The 23,465-nt window shown below is 38.6% G+C and overlaps 1 protein-coding gene across 1 annotated transcript in view; it reads left to right on the forward strand.

The window, feature by feature from the left end:
- MAP3K13 (mitogen-activated protein kinase kinase kinase 13) overlaps nucleotides 1-23,465 on the forward strand; it is a 165,665-nt gene that overhangs the window by 43,928 nt on the left and 98,272 nt on the right. The window contains exon 6 of the mRNA XM_034999750.1: nucleotides 9,129-9,160. The gene's annotated coding sequence lies outside the window, so the exon portion shown is untranslated. The remainder of the gene's footprint in view (nucleotides 1-9,128; nucleotides 9,161-23,465) is intronic.

The raw sequence follows: 23,465 nt of genomic DNA on the forward strand, positions 1-23,465 counted from the left end.
AAATAAATAAATAAATAAATAAATAAATAAATAAATAAATAAATAAAGTAAATCTTAAAAAAACAAAACATGATCATGGATTATAAAACTCAAAATTGTTAAGATGCCAGTTCTCCCTAAGTGAATGTATAGATCTAGTGCAGTTCCTATCAAAATTCCAGCAGGTGTTTTTGAAGAAATTGTCAAGCTGATTCTAAAATGTATCTGATAATGCAATAAACATTGCATAGCTAAAACAATCCTGAAAAGGAACAACAAGTTGGATGATTTATAGTACGTGATTTCAAGATTTAACTGTAAAGCTATTAACTATTACCAACAATGAACTATTGCCCTAAGAATAGATGAATTATCAGTGGAGCAGAATAGCACATCCAGAAATAGACCCACAAACATAAGGTCAATTGATTTTTGATCAAGGTGGCAAGTTAATTCAATAGGGAGTCTTTTTTTAATTTTTATTTTACTTTTTTTTAAATATTTTATTTATTTGACAGAGACACAGTGAGAGAGGGAACACAAGGAGGGGGAGTGGGAGAGGGAGAAGCAGGCTTCCCGCAGAGCAGGGAGCCCAAGGCAGGACTCGATCCCAGGACCCTGTGATCGTGACCTGAGCCAAAGGCAGATGCTTAACGACTGAGCCACCCAGGTGCCCCAGGGACTCTTTTTTTTTTTTTTTTTTAAAGATTTTATTTATTTATTTGACAGAGAGAGAGAGACAGGAGAGAGGGAACACAAGCAGGCGGAGTGGGAGAGGGAGAAGCAGGATTCCCATGGAGCAGGGAGCCCGATGTAGGGCTTGATCACAGGACCCTGGGACCATGACCTGAGCCAAAGGCAGACGCTTAATGACTGAGCCACCCAGGCACCCCAAGGGAGTCTTTTTTTTAAAGATTTATTTATTTGAGAGAGAGAAGGAAGATGGGGGGAGGCGAGGACCACTGAGGGAGAGGGTGAGAGAGAGTCTCAAGCAAACTGCCTGCTGAGCCGGGAGCCCCATGCGGGGTTTGATCTCTCAACCCTGAGATCATGACCTGAGCTGAAATCAAGAGTTGGACACTCAACGGACTGAGCCACCCAGGCACTCCAGAAACAGAGTCTTTCTAAACATGTTGCTGAATCAAATGGATTTTCTTATGGGAAAGTACGAAAAGAACTGTCACATCTTTATCTCTCCATACAAAAATTAAATAGACATTGATCATAGATCTAAACATAACAATCAGAACCAGAATGGTAGAAAAAAAAAAAAACAATGGAAAATATCTTTGCAGTCTTGGGTATGCAAAGATTTCTTGAACAGGACATTAAAAGCACTAAACATAACAGTAAATAAAATTAAATGAGTTTATATATTTACTGCAAGACTTCTCAGAACCTTTAATATGTTAATGTTTCTAGTAAGAGGGTCATACAGCATTTCCCTAAGTTTTTGCCACAGAATCCTTTTTTTCATTTGGAGCATTCAGCTAAACTGCAGGAGTCAGTATGCCAAAGAATATACTTGGAGAAGTTGTTGCTTTGGTTCTCTCCTCAAAGCATACTATTTTTGAGAGCGTAATAAATTAAAGATCAGTTTCCCCCTCTTTATATTTTTTAAAGATTTTATTTATTTATTTGACAGAGAGAGCAAGAGAGCACAAGCAGGAGGAGCAGTAGAAGGAAAGAGAGAAGCAGGCCCCGCACAGAGCTGGGAGCCTGGTGCGGGGCTCGATCCCAGCACCCTGAGATCATGACCTGAGCTGAAGGCAGACACTTAACCATCTGAGCCACCCAGGCGCCCTAGTTTCCCCTGCTTTAGAATGAATTAATGTAATTGCATCTATTTTAACAACCAGAATAAAGAAAACCCTCTGCCAAAAGAACTGTGACTGCACTTTACTCCAAATTGATTGGTCAGCTAGCCAACTGTTAGAATTACTACTACTGATAGGATTCTAGGTCAGTGTCACATTAGATTGGAATTTACCATAGTAAAAGGAATAGAGTGATTGAAGGTGCCAGGCATTTTGCATTTTCTCTGCACTGGTTTCATGTACTTGTTTGGTCTGCTCTGCCCTGCTTCCTTACTGTCAAACTCCAGCTTGTTAACCCTCACTCAGATACTCAACTCCTCCCAGTTCCTAATTGCTTGAAAGTCTTTTTTTCTGTGGCGTTTCTGGTCTCTGACTCATACTTCACTGTCCTAATCAGATTCCTTTACCTGCTGTTGCTGCCCATGAACTGATTTTCATGGAATATGGGCTTTCACATAAGAAGTAGGAGAAGAATCAGAAGAGAAGGTAGAACAAAAACAAAGCCAAACTTCACCCAAACCAAAATTTGGCCCAAGACTTTCCCTGTTAGGGAAAGAGATCTCAAGAAGAAGTCAAAATGGGGGCGCCTGGGTGGCTCAGTCATTAAGCGTCTGCCTTCGGGTCATGTCATAATCCTGGGGTCCTGGGATCGAGCCCCGCATCGGGCTCCCTGCTCGGCGGGAAGCCTGCTTCTCCCTCTCCCACTCCCCCTGCTTATGTTCCCTCTCTCGCTGTCTCTCTCTCTCTCTGTCAAATAAATAAATAAAATCTTTTAAAAAAAAAAAGTCAAAATGGTATGTAATGGCAGTAGAAATGTATAAAGAACAGAAAGTTTAAGGAAGTGTCCCTATAGTATCTCTGGATTACGTTTTTAAAAATGAACTACTGTAATAGATAGTAGTTTGTCCTGAGTGTGGAAAGCTAATAATAACCAAATACAGAAATGTCATCTGTGTCATCTGAATAGAGTTTACTAGAAAGACTAGACTAGAAGTTAAGTAGCTTTAGTTTTAGATCTGCCACTAATTTCCTTTTTGATAAGTATATTCTTTTGAAGAGAAAAAAATATGCTCTCCCCCTCATTGCAAATATATATATTTGTGTGTGTGTGTGTGTCTATATGTATATGTACCCACACACCTACATACATAACAGGCTCTGTCACAGATATTTTTTCTTTTTTTTTTTTTTTAAAGATTTTTATTTATTTATTGAGAGAGAGAGAATGATAGAGAGCATGAGAGGGTGGAGGGTCAGAGGGAGAAGCAGACTCCCTGCTGAGCAGGGAGCCCGATGTGCGACTGGATCCTGGGACTCCAGGATCATGACCTGAGCCGAAGGCAGTTGCTTAACAAACTGAGCCACCCAGGCGCCCCGTCACAGATATTTTTTCATGTGCTGTCTCATTTAATCATCTCTGTCCATGTCTCCACTTCCTCATCTGGAAAATGAGATAATAATATCTCAGTCTGCCTTCCTCACAGGACAACAAATGGAATGATAACCAGATATAAAATAGATTCCTTTGAGCATTATTCTGGAATTTAAGGAATAAATCTTGAATGTCACATTGTGTGATATATACCAGTGTTTCCATAGTGAAATGGTGTGGTGGATCCTGGTAAAATCCATTTCAAAATGTGTTTGCAATACAAACTTAGCAGAAACGATTTACACAGGATGTTTTATAGACATCAGAGACAATTACGGAACACCTGAAAAGTATGGAACGACCTTTTTTGTGCTTCTCAGTAAATGCAACATAAAGTAAACGTGGCCCTCATAGTACTTTATGACACACGTCATCAAAGAAAAACAGGCAAGAGAGATACCTGGGCAAATAGGTAGAGGCAGAGTAACAGTGTGGATGACAATAAAAAGAATTTTACATTAGATATTGAAAACCATTTTTTAGTCTGTATTAAGATAGGATAAACAGAAGGATGAGAAGTACCACAGAAGGCACCTGGGGCAGCGGGGGTCAGTTGGACAGATGCTTATTTAACTCTACTGCTTATTAACCTGGACCCGGGAGCTGAAAGAAACTTGATCTCTTTTCTAGAAGCCTGATCCTTTCTTATAATCAGAATGGAAGGTTTCAGAGCTACTGAAGGCTGTCTTTCCATTGTCCTTACAGCTTTCAGAATTTAATAGGATAATGGGGGTGGGAAAGACAATGGCTGCCAAATGTCTAGGAAACTACAAGCTTTTCTCACTAAAGTTTGCTTAGAACGGGGGGATCATACACTAGCAAACAAGTTCATCAAAGGGAGACCATAAAAAGTTACTAAAAATTGAGGGGTACCTGGTTGGCTCAGTCGGTGAAGCGTTTGACTCTTGATCTTAGGGTTGTGAGTTTGAGCCCCATGTTGGGTGTAGAGATTACTTAAAAATAAAATCTTAAATTGAAAAAGGCTGCCTATATAATCTATTATCCTGAAAATGATTAGATAATAAGGTTCATAGGAAGAGACATGAGAAACAAAATGGCTTATATGGCTGCTTTGAGAAAGCAAGATGCACATTAGTAGCAATAAATAGCAAATTGGAAATCACCGACCTATAGGTATGTGTTAATAGTGCTGGTTCACTGACTAAATAAAAAGACAGAAAACATGAAAATTTTACAACCCAGTACAGAAATTACCTTCACTCAATAGCATGACCTTTACATCCATCAGAGGAATTTTTCAATTTTGGTATTTATTTCTTATTTCTAGCATTTCCTTTTGATTCTTTTTTAATAGTTTGATGCTCTACTTCTCTACTAGATCCTTTAACAGAAGCCGTTATTGTGGTAACAGTTACAAGAGTCCATACATAAGTTAAAACTTGTAGAACTGTACACTATAAAAGTCAATTTTGCTGTGTGTTAATTCACAAAAAAAGGCTATGGCCTGTTCAAAGCAAAAATAACGTACAGTAGGGTTAAGAGCATATAAAGAAGTAAAATATATAACAACAAGAGTACAAAGGGTGGGAATGAAGTAGTATGATATGAGGTAGACTGTAATATGTTAACATTATATAATGTAGTCTCTAAAACTGGTTCTCCAAGTGTGGTCGGCAGACTGGCAGTATCACCATCACCTGGGAACTTGTTAGATGAAATTCTCTTGGCTCCACCGTAGACCTAACTGAGTTACAAACTCTGGGGGTGTGGCACAATCTGTGATTCTGATACATGCTAAAATTTAAGAACCAGTGCTTTAGAGCAGTGGTTGGGAAATTTTTTCTGTAAAGGACCAGATAATAAATATTTTAGGCTTTGTGGGCCATATGGTCTCTGTAGCAACTAACTCTGCCTTGTAGCACAAAAGCAGGCACCTAGAGAGTATCTACATCAATTAGCAGGGGTGTATGCTAATAAAGTGTTACTTATACAAACAGGCCTGCTAGATTTGGCCCAGGTACTGTCGTTTGTTGACTTCTTTAGAGTATCCATTAACACATACAGGTACACGCACACATACACATACAGAGATACAGCTACAATGCCAAAAAAGAAGTAAAATGAAATATTTGAAGTACAGATCATCCTAACTTTGCAATGTGGGACCATAAAAATGTTCATGCAAGCTGAAATCATGCAAAGCGTTTTTAATACCAATGGGAAGAAATATGGTTGTTCTGTGACCCTGAAAAAATTTTTTTTGTCAAAACTTTTGGTGGGGAAAGGGGAAGAGGATATTTTATTTATTGGGAAGGGCCATTAGGGAACTTTCTAGGGTCCTAGAAATGTTTTAAATCTTGATTTGGTTGGTAGTTATAGATGTAGAGAATTATCAGCATTCATTAGATTGAACACTTGAAATCTGTGCATTTCATGTATGTAAATTATATCAACAAAAAATTTTTAAGTACAAATTAAGGGTCTGGAATAAAATCTGCATTTTACATTAGGTAACATCCTTATTGCAGACAGACTAAGATAAATTACAAGGAATAAGTGAATTCTTTAGGAAGAAAGATGGGGCAAACAGTCCAGGCACAGGAACCATTCGCAACACTTGGGAAGAGGTATGGGAATGCATGATGTTTGGGAAACATTGCTCTATGTGATGGAGAGCCATCAAAAGATTTTCATGAGAGAATTGAAATAACCAGACTGTGTTTTAGAAAGATCACTATTCAATGAACTGAAGGGGAAAGGGAGTAGAAGTAGGGAGATAAGGAGGCTATTGTTACAGTCCAGGTGAGACATGAAAACTACCTCAGGCAAAGGCTGTGAGAATTAAGAGTAGGGCATAAACTTGAATGATATTTAAAATCAGTTGGGTTTAGTGATTGACTAGATTTATTAAAATATTAGCAAACATTTCTGAGCCAGGCATTGTGCTTTGGGCTGCCATGCCTCATCTTGTTTAACCTTTACAATAACAATATAGGAAGGTATTAGAATTACCACTATCATTGCTGTCCTCATCTCCATTTTACAGATAATGTCACACAATTCGCCCAAGTGACATAGCTTGAAAGTGACCCAGCCATGGTTTATAATATACACTTTCTCAGTAATGAAAATTCTGAAGATAATTTATTTCCAAAATTGCTAACACAAGAAAAAATAACAGAAGGCTAATTTCATGACCAAATTTAGAAAAGTCAAGCAAATTGTAAAATCAAAAGAAATACTTGATTTAAGTAAATCCTTGGAACACACAATCTATGCCATATTTTCAAGGGAACAATTAAATAAAATTTCACATAAGTATATTCCTTTCTCTCTATATTTCCCCCCAAATCTTCAGTACCAAATATTAAGTTCATTAGTGTACACAAGAAAAAAAACATACAAAAGTGAAATCCTATTGCAGTATCATTAAAAGGAATCAATATTTTTTGCATAAAATATAGAAAAATACTTGTAATAAATAATGCTCAGAAATATTATAAACCAGAGATTCAATTTACATCCTATGAAAAGCCTCGAAAGTCCTGCTAAAAGAAAGCTACACTGCATTAAGTTCCTCAAGAAGAAAATAGGTATCAATGACACTGATACATTTTAACATTTAACAATATAATTAAAAAATATATATAATTCAAAATAAAATTTTCAAGTAATTTTTAACAGTGGTCCTCAAATTAGTTAAATTAGTTTAAAATATGCATTATCAAGCAAATTATCACTCAGTATCTCTAATGAACATATACTCACTGATGAAAACTAGGTTATATCTAACAGTAGAAAGTAGTTTAATATCAGAAAAGGAGAGACTGGTACAGCCATTATGGAAATAGTGTAGAGGTTCCTCAAAAAATTAAAAGTAGAACTATAATACTACGCAGCAAGCCCACTAGTGGTTATGTATCCAAAGGAAATGAAATCAAGATCTTGAAGAGCTATCTGTTCTCCCATGTTCATTGCAGCATTGTTCACAATAGCCAAGATATGGAAACAACCTACGTGTCCATCAATAGATGAATGGATAAAGAAAGTATGGTATAATATACAATGGAATATTATTCAGCCATAAGAAAGGGAAACCCTGCCATTTGTGACAACCCAGAGGATATTATGTTAAGTAAACTAATTCAGAAAGATAAATGCTTTTCTTATTTATATGTAGGATCTGAAAACATGGGACTCAGAAACAGAGAGTAGACCAGTGGTTATCAGGGATTGGGAGGTAGGGAAGATGGAAGATATTGGTTAAAGGATTAATTGATTGTGGTAATCCTTTCATAATGAAAATATATATCAAACCATCACTTTGTACATCTTAAATGTATATAATTTTTATTTGTCAATTATACCTCAAAAAAACTGGAAAAAAGTTTTAAAAAGAAGTTGACTATTAATTTCATAACAAGATATGATTTATTTAATATTTATGATTTCATAACAAGATATGATTTATTTAATATTATCCCTATAATTTAATCCCTATAATGCTGTTTAAAAATATTTGATAGATTACAAAATACTTTTTTAGAATTTGTAAATAAGAACAAAGTTTCCTGATTTATTAAAATCACACATATACAACTCTAAGTTTTTCAAAGCATGGGAAAATGTTTATGTTTTAATGTTAAGTTTAAAAAGCAAGATACAAAACTGCATAAAAACCACAATCTTGACTAATTAATAAACACGCAATGAAAAGACTGAAAGGTAATGTACAAAAACATTAACAATGGTTATTCTGGCTTTTGGGGACCGTGATGCTGGAAAGGTTCTGGCCAGCCGAGGACATCAAGTCTCCCTCTCCTCCTCCCTTTCAACCTTTCCATGAAGCCCCTCAATAAAATGGTTTGATTTCCACCCCCCAAAAAAGAAACAAAACAAAAAAAACAACGGTTATTCTAGGGAGCTACTTTTAATATTTTCTTTTAATTTTTAAGAACAGAAAAAGATCATTTTTAAAAGAGTCCACACCAACCTCTTTGGGAAACTGGTAATATCTGTTAAAGCTGAACATGTACCTCATGCAACCCAGAAGCTAGTGACATTTACTGAACGCCTATGTGACAGGTCTTGTCCTGAGCACTTCATATGTATGTTGAATTGCAGTGGTGAGGGTGGGCATCCTTGTCTTGTTCCCAATCTCTGAGGAAAAGCATTTCATATTTCATCATAAGCATGATATTGCTGTAAGTTTTTTGTAGATACATTTTATAGTTTGAAGAGGCTGTCTTCTGTTCCTAGTTTTATGAGAATTTTCATTATGAAAAGGTGTTAAATTTTGTCAAATTCATTTGCTATGTCTTTTGGGATGATTGTATCGCTATTCCCTTTTATTCTCTTAATATTATATTGTTTGAGTTTTCTGACATTAAACCAACTTTGCATTCTTGAAATAAATGCCATTTCAGTCATGTTTTGCTATGTGTTTCAAAAATTCACTAGATTCATGGGGCGCCTCACGGTTAAGCATACAACTCCCTCTCAGCTCAGGTCTTGATCTCAGGGTCGTGGGTTCAAGCCCCATGTTGGGCTCCATGCTGGGCATGAGCCTACAAATCAATCAATCAATCAATAAACACAAGCACTGCAGGTTCAATTTACTAGTGCTTGGTGGACATTTTTGCATCCATGTGGGATGCAATGAGAAATATCAGTATCTATGAAGGATATTGGTCTGTAACTTTTTTTTTTAAAGATTTTATTTATTTGACAGAGAGAGATACAGCGAGAGAGGGAACACAAGCAGGGGGAGTGGGAGAGGGAGAAGCAGGCTTCCCGCTGAGCAGGGAGCCCGATGAGGGGCTTGATCCCAGGACCCTGGGATCATGACCTGAGCCAAAGGCAGACGCTTAATGAGTGAGCCACCCAGGCGCCCCTGTAACTGTGTTTCTAATAATGTCTTTATCATGTTTTTGTACCAGGGTTATGCTGGCCTTCTAGAATGAATTATAAGGTATTTCCTCCTCCTGTGTTTTCTGAGTTTGTATAGAATTCGTATTTTTATTGGTAGTAGTGGGTGGTGATAGTGGTGGTAGTGATGGTGGTAAATGTTTGATCTTACTCCTTGGTAAAGCCATGTGGGCCTAGAGCTTTTCCGGGGGGAGAACACTTTTATTACGAATTCGATTCATTATGAATTCTTTAATAGATATGGGGAGACTTAGATTTTTCTAATTCTTTTTAAGTCAGTTTAAGTAATTCGTGTTTTGTTTTGTTTTGTTTTTAAAGATTTTATTTATTTATTTGAGAGAGAGAACGAGAGCACATGAGAGGGGATAGGGTCAGAGGGAGAAGCAGACTCCCTGCCGAGCAGGGAGCCCGATGCGGGACTCGATCCCGGGACTCCAGGATCATGACCTGAGCCGAAGGCAGTCGCTTAACCGACTGAGCCACCCAGGCGCCCAAGTAATTTGTGTTTTTTAAGATCTATCCATATTATCTACATTGTTGCATATATTGGAATAACATTCATAATATCTTTGTATTGTTCTTAGTGTCTTTAGTGTCTGCTGTGATATCCCTTCTTTCACTCCTAGTGACAATTTTTTATTTGTTTTTTTAATTAATACACTATTTTTAGCAGTTTTAGGTTTATGAGAATGAGCAAAAAGTACAAAAAGTTTCAATATTCTTCCTCATCCCCACACTCAGTTTTCCCTATTATTAATATCTTGTAGTAGTATGGTACATTTGTTACAATTATAAGCCAATAACAATACATTTTTATTAATTGAAATCTGTAGTTTACATTAGGGTTCATTCTTTGAGTTGTATCATGCAGAACAGTTTCACTGCCATAAAAATCCCTTGTTCTCCATCCCTTTATCCTTCCTCCCTCCCATAGACTGCTGGCAACTGCTGATCTTTATACTGTCTCCATAGTTTTGCCTTTTCCAGAATGCCATATAGTTGGGATTATATGTATGTAACCTTTCAGATTGGCTTCTTTCACTTAACACAATTTGTTTTTTTTCTTGTTTCCCTATCAGTTTTGCTAAGGTATTGACAATTTTATTAATATTTTTTCAAATTATCTATAGAAAGTTTATTCATTTTCTGTTTCTTAATTTCATTGGCTTCTGTTCTTTATTATTTCTTGTTCTTTCTTTGGGTTTAGTTTGTTCTACTTTTCCCAGCCTTTTTTGGTGGAAACAAATCATTGCTTTTAAATTCTTCTCTAAACTACACATTTAAAGCTATAAAATTTCCTCTAAGTACTGGTTTAATTGTATCTCAAACATTTTGATATGCTTTCTTCATTCGCATTTAGTTTGAAATCTCATTTTCCTTGTGATTTGTTTTTTCACCCATGGACCATTAGATGTGTATTTTTTAGTATCCAAACATTACAGGCAATTTTTTAAATGATTCATTTATTTATCTTAGAGAATGAGTGTGAGTGTAAGAGCGGTATGAGGGCCAGAGGGAGATGGAGAGAGAGAGAATCTCAAGCAGATTCCCTGATGAGCATGGAGCCCGATGAGGGGCTCAATCTCACCACCCTGAGATCATGACCTGAGCTGAAACCAAGAGTTGATTGCTCAATCAACTGAGCCACCCAGGCACACCAACAGGGATTTTTTAGAAAAGATATCTTATTGATATATAAAAAAATAGATAAAAAGACTCCAGTCTTTTGAAATTTACTGAGAATCATTTTAAGGCCCTGAATAAGATCTATGTGGGTAAACCTTCTTTGTACAAATTCTGTAGTTGTTAAGTGTGGTGTTCTGTGAAAGTCAATTAGGTCAAGATGGTTGAGAATATTGTTTAAATCTATCTGCTTACTGGTTTTGTTTGTTTGTTTGTTTGTTTGGTCTAGTACTGTTACTGAGAAAGGGGTTTTAAAATCTCTATGATTGTGGACTTACCTATTTCTCTCTTTAGTTCTGTCAGTTTTGTACTTGGAAGCTCTGCTGTTGAGTACAACGGTATTTAGGGTTGTTAGGTCTTGATGAAGTGGCTCTTTTATTTTTATTAAATCTCCCTTTTTATCTCTGCTAATACTGTCTTGAAATCTACTTTGTCTAACTGATAGTATATAGTTACAGGAGCTTTCTTATGCTTAGTGTTTGCTGGTATACCTCCTCCCCCCCACCCCCCACCTTTTACTTTCAAATTGTCTGTGGTTTTATATTTGAGGTGTCTTTTTTATAAATAGCATATGGCTGAGTCTAGCTTTTTTTTTATCCAGTCTCACAGTCTACCTTCTAGTCCTTCTATATTTAATGTATTCAATGATATGGTTGCACTTAGGTGTACTTTTTTCTTTGTTTTCTATTTACCCCATCTGGGTTTTGTGCCCCATTTCCTTCTTTGACTGACTGACTGATTGAAGTTTATCAAATATTTTGTAGTATTCATCTAATTGATTCATCAATGACTGTTGAGCTATATCTTCTATTTTTATTTTTTTTAAGATTTTATTTATTTATTTGACAGAGAGAGCACAAGTAGGCAGAGCAGCAGGCAGAGGGAAAGGGAGAAGCCGGCTCCCTGCTGAGCAGGGAGCCTGACACGGGGCTCGATCCCAGGACCCTAGGATCACGACCTGAGCGGAAGGCAGACGCTTAACCATCTGAGCCACCCAGGCACCCTGGGCTATATCTTTTAAATATTTTTAGTACTTGCTCCAGAGATTTTACTACGTATCCTTAAATTATTATAGTCTATTTATTAATAAGTAGATATAAAATACATGACAGTAAGAACACAAAAGATGGGATGTAGTAGAATTATACTGTGTTAGGGTTAACATGAGGGATACTTGCAGCATTGAAACTCTTTAGTTTCTTAACTGTGGTGGTGGATAAATGAACCTACACAGATGATAAAATCATATAGACTGCAATATACCCCACCCACCTACACACACACACACACACACACACACGTCCAAATAAAACTGAGGAAATCTGAATAAGACCAGCAGATCATATCAATGTCACTATACTGTTTGTGATACATATTATATTCTAGTTTTGCAAAATGTTTCCATTGGGGAAAACTGGACAGAATTTACAAGGGATCTCTCCATATTATTTTTTGTAACTGTATGTGAATCTGCAATTATTTCAATAAAAATAAAAAATGTTCTTGCTGCAAGGTAAGTGAATTTCATTGCTAAAGTAAGGGGCTTTCAGGTATCAAGAAAGAAAAAATACAAAGCACATTTCTACTTTGATTTCTGTATTACAAAAATAGAATATTCAACACTACTTCTTAGTTACTATTGCCTGCTTGGTAGAGCATGGTAGAAGGGATTCGGAACAGTATTTATCAACATGCCTGCACTTAAGTGTGGCAGAGGCAGGTCAGCTGTGCACCAATAGGTCTTCACTGCCCAGGCCTACGGGGACTCTCATAAAAGTAACTATTGGAATATCCAATCCAACCTGCTGTGTTCGTGAAAGACTGGGTTAAAATTATGCCAGCCCAAAAAGATTTTATCCTGTGCGTAAGAATTTATAAGAAAAATCTATAACTTTATTCAACCAACAAATGTTTCTTGAATGCCTTCTGTTTATTTAACTACTCTGCTAGATGCTGAGGACACAGGAATGAAAATGACACAGTAACTGACTTTAAAAAGCTTAGGGTTTAGTGAAGAATACAAACTTATACTCCAGTCATTATAATAGAAACGTGTTAAATATGCACAGGGTGCTGTGGAAACAGAGGAAGGACCTCCAACAGATCTAAAAAGGTCATCAAGGGTTTCTGAAGGAAGGGGTATTTGAACAAAATCTTAAAGGAGAAGTAGTAGAAAGACAGACCCGACAGGGCCCTCTAGGGAGAGGCAATAGCAAGGTCAAATACCTATAGGTGAGGAGAATAAGCATTTCAATTTGGCTGGAGCCTAGAACTAGGAGTGGTAGGAAATGAGGACAGAGAATGTGGTGGGATCGCTTCAGAAATAGCTTTATGTGCCAAGGTCAGGAGTTTGTACTTTATCCTGAGGATTATGAGGAACTTCCTTTACATATTTTAGGGCTTAAGTGTGTACCCTTTCCTCTTATAAGGCACCAGTCATTGGATTTTAAGACCCATACTCTATCGAGTATGACCTCATATTAACTTAAATAATTACATCTACAAGGACTAATTCCAAATAAGGTCACATTCTAAGGTTCTAGGTGAATATGAATTTGGAGGGGCACACTCTTGTTCGCTGTGGTGGGTTGAAGTATAAGACGAGGAGAGGACACGCAGATATACACATAAAGAAGAGGGCCATGTGAAGACAGAGGGAGAGATTGGAGCAAAGCAGCTACAAACCAAAGAATGCCAAGGATTGCCAGGAGCCACCAGACCTTAGGAAGGGGCAAAGAAGGATTCTTCCCTAGAGTCTTCAGGGGGAGCATGCCCCTACTAACACCCTGATTTCACACATCTCACCTCAAGAACTGTGAGGGAATACACTTCTGTTGCTTTGTGTGTAATTTGTTACAGTAGCCTTAGGAAAGTACTGCAATATGTAACCCACATTCTATGTATTATGGGTTCAGCTCCTTGTCATAGTTTTAAGATATTTTTATTCCTTCAAGAGGCAGAGCCTGATTCCTCACCCCTTGAGTGTGGGCTAGATCTAATGACTCACCTCTAATGAATAAAGGGAGAATGAGGGTATCCAGGTTTGAAGACCAGACCAGGGCTTGGCAAACTATGGTCCATGGGCTGGCCGCCAATTTTTATAAATAAAGTTGTATTGGCACATACCATGCCCATTTGTTTATGTACTGGACGTGGTTGTTTTTGCATGAAGACGACTGAGGTGAGTAGGGTTTGCATGCCATATAGAGACTATAAGGCCTGCAAAGCTAAACTATTTCCCGTCTATCCCTTTAAGGAAAAGTTTGCCAATCCCTGAACTAGGTCATAAAAAGCACTGCAGCTTTTTGCTCGCTCTTGATAACTTGCTCTGGGGAAAGCCAGCTGCCCTGTCACGAGGACACTCCGGCAGCCCTGGTGAAAGGTCCACATGGCAAGGAACAGGGCCTCCTGCAAGCAGCCATGTAAGGGAACTGCATCTGTGGTCAACAGCTTGACCGAAACTTCCTGAGACCCTGAGCCAGAACCACCCACCTAAGCTGCTCCCAGATTCTTGACCTTTAGAAACGGTGTGAGATAATACATGTTTGTTGTTTTAAGCTCTTGAGTTTCGGGGCAGTTTGTTATGCTGCAACATGTAACCAATCCTCTCATCCACCCCTTCTGCAGTTTTGAAAGCATCCTGTGAGCGGCTCCGCATGTCTTATCCATGCCACAGGCTTTGGCTATTTTAGAAACATACCAGGGAATGAAACCTTTGTATAAAGAAACTCCCAGATGACATAGATAAGACTTTTAGGAAACAAAGGATAGTGGCAAGCAAGTGCTCTATTTGCCATATTTTTCGTGATCCTCCTTATTAACTAACATAGCACTAGGTGTGATCATGGCTACTGAGATTGTCTGTCGCTGACAAAATATTAGGTTTGTAACCATGCTTATTTGACTCATCAGGCAGGATGTTTGCTCTGTTATGTTACTCACTATTATTTATATAAAAAAGAGTATGAGATAATGCCATTATAATCTTTATTAGGTGTGTCTCGAGGGTTTTAGTTGCCCTCTGTAAGTGTAAACCAAGTTGTCTCTAGCTGGGATGGTGTTGAGTTGTGTGGGTATGTTAGTTTTCTATTGCTGCATCACAATATTATCACAGACTTAGTGGCTTAGAACAACACACATTTATTACCTCCATTTCTATGGGAGAGGACTCTGAACATGGCCTAGTCGGGCCTTCTGCTTAGAGTCTCACAAGGCTTCAATCAAGGTTTAGCCAGGCTGGATTCTCATCTGGAAGTTCTACTGGGGCACTCCTGTGGTTGTTGACTGCATTCAGTTCCTTGTGGTTGTAGGACTGAGAGCTTCAGTTTGGGGAGTTTTTCCCCTTTGGTTGTTATACCTCTTGGCCAGAGGGTGCTGTCAGTTCCTGGGAGCCACCGTATTTCCTTGCCATGTGGGGTTTCCCAACATGGCCACTTGCTTTCTCACAGCTAGCCAGTGGAAGATCTCAGCAAGACAGGCACTGTGGTTTTAACTAGCATCATCACAGAATTATGTGCAGGTAATCACATACATCCCAGCACCTTTTCTGTATTTTATTGATGGGAAGTAAGTCTCATTCACTCTCAAGGGCAGGCATCACGCAAAAGTGTGAACATTAAGAAGCAGAGGGCATGGGAGCCACCTTACGAATATGTCTGCCACAGTGGACTTGGTGATAATGCAAATCCTACCTGCAGGGTGGAATTAATGTCTCACCAAAGATAATTGCTGCACCTAAAGAAAAAAAAAAAGAATGTAGTGCATTGTTTTTTGTTCTGGGGGTTTGTTGTTGTTGTTGTTTTGTCCTCTGTGCTGCAAATGGTTGACACCTAGGAGGGCGTTGAATTAGAAGAATGGAGGGAAAATAAATAGAGATGGGAGAAACAAAAAGCAGAGGAGATAAAAGATACAGCTAATCCTAAAACACACCTCCAGGCTGGAAAATACTGTAGCTGGAAACAGCTTGGCATGCAGCTAGGTAGACTGACATAAGCAAAGTCTTCCTGCATATGGGGAGCCTAACGTACCATTGCCAGCAGCACAAAGAGCCCATTTCCACAGGGTCACAGATAGAGCGTAACAAGTTCTATTATTTGTTCCTTTTCAATCATACTGGGATAGGTGGTATTCAAGTTTTAGTAAGACCTTAGAATAAGAAGGGTAACAGTAGATGTGATAGATCCCAAATCTACCTTGATGTGTGACATGCATTCATTCATTCACTCCGTGAATTTCGACTGAATGCTTACCGTACGCGAGGCCCTTTGCTAGCGCTGTTCAATCTCACATGTCTATGATGTGTGGCGATGCAAAGAGTGCCACATCTACTGGCGACACCTGCCATGGGTGTGCGGGGAGCAGTAGAGGCACCTGTGTCTAGTTCTGCCGGCCCTGGCATCTAGTGTTCTTATAAGAAGTTGGGTGGCAAAGGACAGGAAAGTAAGTAGGTAAGTCACAGGAAATTTTCGAAAGGGAGAGAGACATGGACATGGCAAAGGAGAAGGCTAGCCAATAAGAGACTGAAGATGATATATTTATTTGTGCCCAAAGAATCTGATAGATAGTAGGGACTCAGTTATATCAGTTGTCTTACTTCTCTCTTTACACAGTCTCTCCTCATTTTTTTTTTTTAATTTTCTTAAACATCTACTGTTCTACTGTGTGTCAGACATAGTAGTAGACACCATGATAACCAATGGTAACCAAACTGAATATAGCCCTGACCCCTTTCCCTTTATGCCTCGTCCAGCTTGGAACACCATTAGCCATTTCAACAATCCTTTCCTCCCAGTCTTCCTTCCTTCACTCTTTGTCAACCTTTGGCTCTTACTCCTCTGACTGTGCCCAACCCAGAGTACTTCCCTAATCATGTTTTCTGCTGCCATGATTGTTTTGCCTCCTCAGTTGGGTCCTCACTGCTGATTGGTGGCCTTTAATTCATATCTATTCACATTTCCCACAGCAGCTATCCAAACCTCTTCTGTTCCCTGTGATTCCAGCTCTGTCCCCTTCTTTCAGCAGGTTACTGTGCCCCCTGAGGGGGTTTCCCAACTTCCTTTCTACTCCTCTTATAATATTCCATTGCCATCCTCACTTTTCTATTTTCTTGTAAAATGAAATAAGTAAATACACACACACACACACCTTCTTGTCAAGGCTTTTAGTCCCAAACCCTCCTACCTCCTCAAAGCCTATGCCAGCCATGACCATCCCTCATTCTGGTGAAAAGATATGTTACCTACTACAGCATAGTATATTACAAAATTGTTTCTCAGCAGCTGTGTCTTGAAACTTTGATATCTCCTTTAAAATTACAGGGGAGGGCGCATGGGTGGCTCAGTCATTAAGCGTCTGCCTTTGGCTCAGGTCATGGTCCCAGGATGCTGAGCAGGGAGTCTGCTTCTCCCTCTCCCACTCCCCCTGCTTGTGTTCCCTCTCTCACTGTGTCTCTCTCTGTCAGATAAATAAAATCTTAAAAAGATAAAATAAAATTACAGGGGAAAAACTATAATAAGTTTTTTAAAGTTAGAATAAATAAGTTAAAATAACAATAAGCACTTATTGGCAACTTTTAAAACTTCATTTTTTCCAAAAGTAATACAATTTGTACCTCATAGATAATTTAGAAATTTAGATTAAAAGGGAAAAAAATAAAATCATCCCTATCCTAACCATGGTTAATATTATATATAGTCTTCTAGGTGTGTGTGTGTATATATATGTGTATTGGATCACATAGTACCTATTATTGTGTTACCTTCCTTTTTTCACACTTTATCATGAAATCTTTATAGCTAGACCCTTTTTGCAAATTTCTGGTTACTTGTTTAGAATAAATCCCTTAGAGTTGAATTTTGGATCAAAGGGTATTTACAATTTAAGCCTACTGATACCTCTTGCCAAATAATTATACTTCAAAGAGAATCTGGTATCTCATTTTGTTTTAATTTGCAGTTCTTTGATACTGAATTTACACATTGTCTTCACTGGTCATTGCATCTCTATTTTTGTGAATTGCCTGTTCATGAACCTTTTCCTCCTTCCCCCACTTCATTTGTATGTTTATCTACCTTGATAATTTTTGAACTCAGAGTTGTTCAAATTAGTAAAAGTGTATTTTCTATTTCAGTTTTCCAGTAGCTATGAATTGGGTTTTTCTGAACACAAAAGATAGACTAGTTTTTGCATATAAGGTAGACCAGAGAAAACATATCTGTCAAGCTGTGGCTTGTTCTTAGCTTATTTATCCTCTTTATGCAACATTAACTTATTGATCATCATTCAAGTTCTTGGAATAATTAGTAGCTTCATTAAAAGTAAAACATAATGACGTTGATCTCAGTCTACTTGTCTGACTTACAAATATTCTTCAGTAATATACTGCATTTTGTCTTTAAAAATTTTCCAGCATATTTTTCAAGTTTGCAGTAGGTGGCAGCAGCAGAAAACATTCTTTCATTTGCTTCAAAATGTAATCAGGCATTTATGGGGGACAGTATAAAGGAACTTGCCCTAAATGTGAAGAGCTTTGTCATGAAAGCTACTCAGAAATGTACATTCAGCATGAGGTCTGTGAGTATTTCATAGCCTACCTAAAAATGCATTTTATTTTTCAAATGTTGCAGTATTTACTAATTAGGCTATGTTTTACTATTTTTTTTCTGGAATCTTCTTCTCCCCTCACACACATCTTCTTATATTTATAGTGAGAGTAACTTCAAGACACCAGCCTCTTTTCCAGAGGAGTGACCTTTGGAATGATGACCATTTAATATAGAGCTTTGAGTAATTTAATACACTAAAAATACATGCTAAGAAAAGGTGGCCTTTTTAGGCCACTCCTTCATTATGGGTTGTCTTCAGTGGGGCTCCACTTTGCTCATTTAAAAATTCAGGGCCAATACATGTTTCAGGAGTATTCGTAATAATTTTCTTTAGATCTTAATACTCCCCCCGAAGTTGAATAAGCATTGTCTATGATCCTTTCACAGCAGGGGCAACCAACACCACAACAGGGGACTTGGGAACACAACCTGCTTTTGTTTTCAGACTACAATGACAGGTGGATATCGTGTTCCATAGGCCAGGAGGGGTGGCTCTAAGACAGGCCCTGAGATTGTGGGCTTTGAGGGGAAACAGGAACACTGTGTACTGTGGCTAATTGAAAGTGAATGATGATTCTGATGGCAGAGAGACCAGGTTATTCTCAACTAGACGCTATAGGAAAAATATGGAACTGTAAGCAATGGCTTCCTTGTCTACCTTTTCTTAAGATTGCCTCAGAATGAAAAAGAACAGAGTGGGATTCAGGAACAAAGTGAAGGTGATCAGGATTCCATCCAAGATCAAACTCTCTATGTGAACATGTAATAAGAAAGGAAAGTTTCCAGTTCCAGACTGTAAAGTTCTTCAGGGTACTATGTATTTATCACCAGATCTCAGCTCAATGTCAGCACATTACTGAGTGCACAGTGAGTTTTTATGAATGACTAAATGAAGTTAACTACCTCAGAGCAACCCTCTCCTTGCATCCTTTCCTTTCATATCTCCCTAAAACTGCCCCCCCCCCCTTTCTTCATGTGCTGTGGAGCAGACCCTTCCTCCTCAGCAAGAGTAGAGCTTCCCAGAGAGGCAAAGAATTCTTTCTGGCAAAGAATTCTTGTTGTTGTTGACCAGCCAACACAGAAGAGGTGCCTAGGCTGAAGGCTTTGGGGATGGTTTTTAAAAGATTAAAACATTAAAACTTCCTGGGCTAAGGGAAAAAGGAATTTTCTAAGAATCGAAAATATATTTTCAGGCCCTGACATGTTTAATTAGGTTTCAGTAAAACATTTAAGAACTGATTCAAGTATTCTGCAGTCATATTTTCTGAATTGCAAAAGACTTGTTATCAGGAGTAAACTGCTTCTATAATCCTTGTATGACCATTTCCACTTAGAGCTTGTTGAATCGCTGACTAGTTGTTTGGGTCTGTGTTCTTGTTTCTTTGTTCTTGTTTTAGTAGTACCATCTCGTTATTCTAGAATTTTGTCTCGTGTTAGATTTCAGTACCTTTGAGACAAAACATGTGACTTTTAAAAATCCTTGCTGGCTTTCCTTTAGAACTGAGGACAGTATTCTATATCCCAGGAGGAGTACTGAGTGAGTCTTAACTGTGTCAAGAAAAGAAAGAGGTAGCATTCGTAGTCACTGTTATCTTACAGACAGAGAGACGGGATGATGTACTACAAAAACACTCAGGAGACCTGGGATCAATTCCTGGCTCTGGAACAAATTCCAAGACTATGGACAAATCCCTGAACCTCAATTTCTTCATATGTAAAAAAAAAAAAAGAGACAGAATAGATTTGACTTCTAAGGTTTCTCCCAGTCCTTGATCCTCTGAGTCAGTATTTCTTCTCCAGATGTCTGGAACAATCATTTCTTCTTTGTCTCATTTAGGAAATAGCCATATAACACTAGGTAACAAGATACATTAGTTGGGATACAGGCTAAACAGCAGTAGCAGTCTCAACAAAATTTGGTGGCTCAGAAAAGGAAGACTGTTATATCAGCCTTCATTAACAATCCTCAAATAGGCAGGTATTTTGGTACAGATAGACGACTCTGATTCACTAGAACATTCAAAGCCCAAAGTTAATGGTTTTGATGCTCTGCTATTGCCTGGGGGTATTATCATCTGCAAGGTAGAAGCTGACTCAGCATGGGAAGGAAGAGAGTCCAGGACCAGCAACTTAGCTTCCTGGATAAGAAGACCTGGAAGTTGCACACCTCACTTCCGCTCACATCGCATTGGCTAAAGCTCAGTCATGTGGTCACATCTACAGCCAGGAGAATAAAGTCTTCAGCAGCATAGCATGCACCCACCTAAAACTTTAAGAATGGGGGTGGGGTAAAAGTTCCATACCTAAAAGGAAAGAGAAGAGATTGAATACGTGGGGGACAGACTCCACTTTCTGCTATAATTTTAAGCCACAATAACAACTTGTATTTTGCTGCTGATTGTGCTTCTATCTTATTTAATGAAATAAGCTGAGATCGGGATCTGTGATTTATTTGTATATATACACACCCCACAGCACATGTCAAGGTGTCTTGAACATAGATGGCATTCAACAAAAATGTATATTTGATTTATATATTGATTTTTCAGGGCATGAAGTAACCACTATGTTCACACCACCCCCACCTATAACCTGCTCTATCTACTTATTGCTTGTTTCGTGGATGTTACATGTAAAACTTCAGTTCTCAATCTAGTTGAGGAGACTTGATTGGGAGCAGATTGCTACTAGTAGCAGCCACTGTCTTTTGCTGGTAGTAGTAAAGGTGGTTTACCTATTTTTGGGTAGCATGATTACATGTAATGGAAAATCAAGAGCTTTCCAGTGTGGCTTCATCATTTGGTTTTAAGTGTATTCCCTAGACATCACATGTAATTCTATTTATGAGTAAACTTTAAAACAGATACTTCCCTGAAACAGTTTTGGGTTCTGTCTTCTCTGTTCCCTTCATTAGTGTTAATAATAAACAACTGACTGTGGTGCTGAGTGTGAGTCTATATAGTGTGAGCCTATTTATGGATAGTCGTGTAAGGGTCCTTTTAAAAACAGGCCAGTTTTGACTCCGTGTTAACAGGTTACCCACTCTGACTTCCGGTGCCATAGCGACAGCTCTCATGCACTTACAGTCTTGTCTTGGAATAAAAGGACTAGCATGTGCCTTATCAGTTTTACATTTGATATGAGCTATTTTTTTTCTTTCAAGATTTTTATTTATTGATTTGTCAGAGAGAGAGAGAGAGAACACGCACAAGCAGGGGGAGCGGCAGGCAGAGGCAGAGGGAGAAGCAGGCTCCCCACTGAGCAGGGAGCCTGATGCAGGACTGGATCCCAGGACTCTGGGATCATGACCTGAGCTGAAGGCAGACGCTTAACCGACTGAACCACCCAGACGTCCTGATATAAACTGTCTTTGAACAACTGTCCTTGTTCTCTCATATCCAGTTTCCCCAAATCCTTCCTCTTCAAGGTCCAGTTCTGGTTGGCCTCCTTTTTATAACCAACTGTAACCACCCAGCCCCAAATAATCATTGTATCAGAAAGAGAGGACCTAGTCCAAGCCCTGGGCAAACTGCAGCATAAGGACAGGGTGTGTTTGTATAAAGACAAACCTTTATTCCCTTTACAAACATGCCAACTTGCCAAAGACAAGTAAACGGCAAGTACTGGGTATGGTCTGGACCAGGAGGAGTGGCTCCCAGCCTTTATTCAGCCTCACCCAACATTCCCAGAGCCCTCGCTGAGCCTCAACATCACGTATCTTTGCTCCTTCTTTGCTCCTCTTGGGACATTTTTCTCCAAAGGACAAGACACCTTTTTCTGCTAAGGGCTTTGATCTTATCTCTATGTGTCAACAGAGGGCGGCAGAGAGCACCACTCTACAGCCTCTGTAGATCTCAAAATAAGACAGTCCCAACCCCCTAGTGCCTAGGGAGACAAATATGGGGGACTTTTTTTTTTTTTTTTTAGCTATGACAAAGACTGTTGCTGATATAGGCATGGAGAGTGCTAAACATTTTGCATTATGTAAGAAAGTCCCATGCAAGCAAGAATATTCTCACCCCCAAATGTCAATTAACTTCCTTCTAGTATTGTTCTCCAACCTCAAGTAAAACATCCCTGTCTACCCCACTGATTTAGCACTTTCACCATTTTGTGTAGTGGTTCACCTCACCAAAGCTCCTTGAGACAAAGAATTGGCTTTTTCATCTTTGCATTATTACTGTTTTAGTTCACTTTTAATTTTTAGTCATTGAATGATTGTAGACAGGTCTTTAATGGAGGAGGGACAAGGGGTAATGGACAGAATTTAAAGTAGAGTCAGTAGGTTACAGAGTTTAGATAGAGCTAGATTAGATTAGATGAGCCAATCTTCCTGAACTTTAATGTCCTCACATATGAAACAAGACTACTATCTACCCTATTTTAAAGTACTTTGTAGGGTGCCTGGGTGGCTCAGTTGGTTAAGCGACTGCCTTCGGCTCAGGTCATGATCCTGGAGTCCTGGGATCAAGTCCCGCATCGGGCTCCCTGCTCAGCGGGGAGTCTGCTTCTCCCTCTGACCCTCCTCCCTCTCATGCTCTCTGTCTCTCATTCTCTCTCTCTCAAATAAATAAATAAAATCTTTAAAGTACTTTGTAAATTGTAAAGCAAAGTACAGGACTGTTTATAAAGAATGTCTTTGAACAGATTTGTTCCCAATCATTATTTCTGGAATTTAGATATCTTATATGTTAAAAGAAGATACTTATATAAGGAAGATATTTTGGCATAAAAGGCATGGCCAGCTCTGTGCCATGAGTTCACTCTTGGAGCCCTAGCTTCAGGTGGCTTCGGCTCCCTCTGAAGCACTGAAGGACTGAGATTGGTGGAGAGACCGTGTTCTCAAATGCAGAAGATGCAGGAGCAGACTAAAAACAAAATGGCAGATGTTCACTATTCCTATGTTTTGCTCTTCAGTTCTCTTGCTTGCAGTATGAAGCTAAAGTTCAACAGAAGTTAGATGGTTTACCTGGCCTCTCAGAAGTAGTACAAATTCTCTGTGGATGAGTAAAGTAATACATAAATTTTCCTTTTACTCTTTTCAATATGGAAAGTGCCTTT

The sequence above is a fragment of the Mirounga leonina genome, unplaced genomic scaffold (genome assembly GCF_011800145.1).
Source record: "Mirounga leonina isolate KUSES-001 unplaced genomic scaffold, KU_Mleo_1.0 Mir_115, whole genome shotgun sequence".
Taxonomy (NCBI): Eukaryota; Metazoa; Chordata; class Mammalia; order Carnivora; family Phocidae; genus Mirounga; species Mirounga leonina.